The sequence below is a fragment of the Gossypium raimondii genome, chromosome 3 (genome assembly GCF_025698545.1).
Source record: "Gossypium raimondii isolate GPD5lz chromosome 3, ASM2569854v1, whole genome shotgun sequence".
Taxonomy (NCBI): Eukaryota; Viridiplantae; Streptophyta; class Magnoliopsida; order Malvales; family Malvaceae; genus Gossypium; species Gossypium raimondii.
This window is the reverse complement of record NC_068567.1, coordinates 37,153,623-37,157,095: the sequence shown is the minus strand read 5'-3', so window position 1 is coordinate 37,157,095 and position 3,473 is coordinate 37,153,623. Positions and strand designations below refer to the sequence as shown.

The 3,473-nt window shown below is 28.1% G+C and overlaps 1 long non-coding RNA gene across 1 annotated transcript; it reads left to right on the top strand.

Moving 5' to 3' along the window:
• Positions 1–284: 284 nt before the first annotated feature.
• LOC105794192 (uncharacterized) lies at positions 285–1,792 on the top strand. The gene is made up of 2 exons (XR_001133810.2): positions 285–681; positions 1,443–1,792. It is a non-coding gene; the product is annotated as an uncharacterized LOC105794192 (long non-coding RNA).
• The last annotated feature ends 1,681 nt before the right edge of the window (positions 1,793–3,473 follow it).

Below are 3,473 nucleotides of genomic sequence, written 5' to 3'. Positions count from 1 at the left end.
ACAGATTAAGATATCCAACATATAATTGAAAATACTAAATTTATTTTTTTGTAAATTCAGATATTAGAGTGATAACAATATTTAATATAGATTCACATTTGGAAAGAAATACTTGTGTAATTTAGAAATTCAAATTTTTAGATAAATGCGAATTAAAATTTGGATAATAAAAAAGAAAACGCAAATATCTGACCTCCTGCCCGAGCACATGTGTGTGAGTTCGTAGTTGTGTGAAAATAATAAAAACGAAAAAAAAAAAAAAAAACCCGAATGAGAGACCTAAATGAATGCGGGATAAAACTGGCAGATTTGTGTTGGAATTTTCCCATATCCTCATACTAACCTAATTATAAAAGCATAGGGTTCCCGTTCATTCTCAATACTCTCATGCGGTGCCTCTTCCATTTTCTCTCAACTGTCTCGCAGCCGATCTTCCTAACCTCCCATCTTCCCCATGGCTACCAAAGAAAACTTATTCTCTTGCTCTGTGAAATGCGTAAAATAAAACATGATTTCATCCTCTTTGAAAGCACTTAAAAAAAAAAACCCTTCAAAACATTATTTCATCCTCTTTGAAAGCACCTAAAGAAAAGCCCTTCTCTTCCACGAGTCCATTCGAAAATATGAGGTTCAAAGCCCTCTTCGTTGCGAAGGTTTTAATACCTGCTGAAACACCATATGGTTAAGTTCTCTTCTCCAACTTTGTTTTTCGTATTTGAAATGTTTTGGTTAAACTTTAGGTTTTATTTGGTTTTCAAAACATCATGCCAACATGAAAACCGAACCTTTGAAAGTATTATTTGGTTAAACTGCTGAATATCTTGTATTTTCCGCGCTGTTGGATACTTGGGTTGTTTTGTCTAATTTTTGCAGGAATAAGCTTTGTGACAACACAGAGTGCATTTTGGTAATTTTTGTGTGTATATTCTCTGATTTCTTGTGTGCCTTTCCATATCCCGATTGTGATCTCTATTTGGTGCTCTTCCTTTTCTGGAAAAAATAATAATTAAAATTAAGATTCATTTTAAGAAAACAATTTCCTATGCAATGAGAAGCGGAGGCAGCAATGGAAACCTAATTCCAAACAGTGAAATTGTCGTAGAACTTGCGCTTTGTAACATGTTAATCGGACCTTGTACATGATTTTGGACTTTTAATTTCAGGCCCTTGCCTAGGATTTTGCTATTGACTCGTACATATTTGGACTTCAATTTGGCCTGAAAGTTGGACCGACACTGGATTTTGATTTTTGGACTTGAGTCTCTCTAATTAAAAATTTAAAGAAATAGGTAGTCAAAATTTAATTGAATTTATTCGGAAAATCAATATCATACCATCTTTTTTATTTTCCAGTAATGTTTAAGAGCAAATGTGAACTATTTTGGTTTTGTTATAGACTACAGCTTGCGGGCTCATTCTGAGTATGTGATTTTGGTTTTCAGAGACACGCTCCGTGAGCTTTAGACCTCGTGAGCTGGATTAATTGAGATTCTATACTTGACGACATGGATGGAATATTTTTTATTTATGATGACAAAACATCAATAGATGGGGATTAAGTTAATTTGCATATTACACATCGCACCTCGAGAATTACTAGAGCATCCAAGAACAGGGGTTAATTTGCAGAATTTGATTTTGATACTGACAACCTAATTATGGTATTTTGAGCTCTGAGGTTAATTATGTTATTATTTTGCTAGAATAAAGTAAGAAAGGCCAAGAATTTCTTTATTTGTAGGAATGGCTATTGACAAAAGGGATGGAGAGAATGATAATATATTTTACCTAATTCTTATTTAATTATAAAATGAATCTAGATTAAAAATTAAATTATTATTATGTATTATCTAAAATATTAGATCAACTAATAAATCATATAAAATCAACATTATTTTATTAAAAACACCAAAATGGTACAAGCACATCAATGTGCCAAGATTTACATGACAAATTAATTACATATAAAAGCTTATAAAATTGAACAACAATTTAAATACACAAAAAACAAAAACACGATATGAATCCACAATTTTTTCCTTAAATTGAATATTATTAAAATTTATATAAAATGAGATGAGTGTAGACATAATATAACATCAACATATATGTCATTTTCTAAATTAAATTGTTATGAAGGCTTATGCAAAATAAAATGACACAAAATCAATAAAAAATTAAAAATGCATGAAAATTATATAAAATTAATTTTAGCATGGACATAGGTTCAAAATATAATTGAGTTTATTTTAATCACTTACTACATCAATTTGTTAAGTCTTTTATATGTGTGTTTTCGTTTATTTTCAAATATTTGATTTTAAGGGTTTATTTGATGGTAAAATTGACTCAGTGTGATTAGTTAATATAGTATTAAGATCAAATATTATAGTAGTATAAAATATATGTTTGAATTGATTCAGGCGGTGAGATAACTCTCAACTTAAATGGAGTGATGATTAAAGTTAGTGCTAGATACTTGTTTGGCATAGGTTTAAATCGTTTTACTTCAATCTGTTATTCCCAATATTGAAAAAAAAAAGTAGTGATATGAGAGTACAAAATAATCATCCAAAAGACTACCTATGTTCATATATAAGAGATTATTTGGCACATTGCCACAAGCAAGGACAGGATACATTGTTAGTATACTAAATACTCACCTTATATAATATAAAATAAAAATATTAAAATTCTATTTATATTTAAAAAGAAAATATTTGGTATACTCTAAGTGGAGATTTTAGACACCACAAGGAGGATTAAAGGTTGAAATATTAAAGAAAAAGGAAACATGTCAATTTTTAAGGTTACTTGTGGAATAAAAAATACAATTATCACAAAAATTATTAAAATTAGGGGTGAGTATTCGATCGAATCGAATGAAAATATTTCAAGTTAATCAAGTTGACAATTCTTATTTTATCATCTTAACTCGATTTGAAATTTTCTCGAATTGAATCGAATATATTTGTTCGAGTTAAACTAAAAAATAACTTTGAGTCCTTGTAACCACTCTCACCCACCATAATCAAAATTTCCCACTGTAATTAAATTTGTTATTAACTTTCATCTCCTCATAATTTATTTATTAATATTTGATATACATGTTAGTTTCTTTACTTGCTTAGTTGCTTCAAGTATCTTCGATTCTTGTCACCATGTATTTTGAAATTAAAAATATTAAATATAAAAATGTGATTTTTAATAAAATTATTTTAAAGATAAAATGTGAAATTGATACCAATAAAAATTTTAACTGAATATTTTATGTCATCATCAATAATTCAATTTTAACAGAAAATGATAAAGATTCAATATTATTAAATAATTCAATAATATAAATAGTACAAAATGTGAAATTTAATTCAATAATATAAATAGTAGATATAAATTCAAAAAATTTTGGGGTTAAGAGGAAATAAAAGTTTTAGAGGAAAGCAAATGGAATTTTTTTGAAGTTTGGAGAAGTA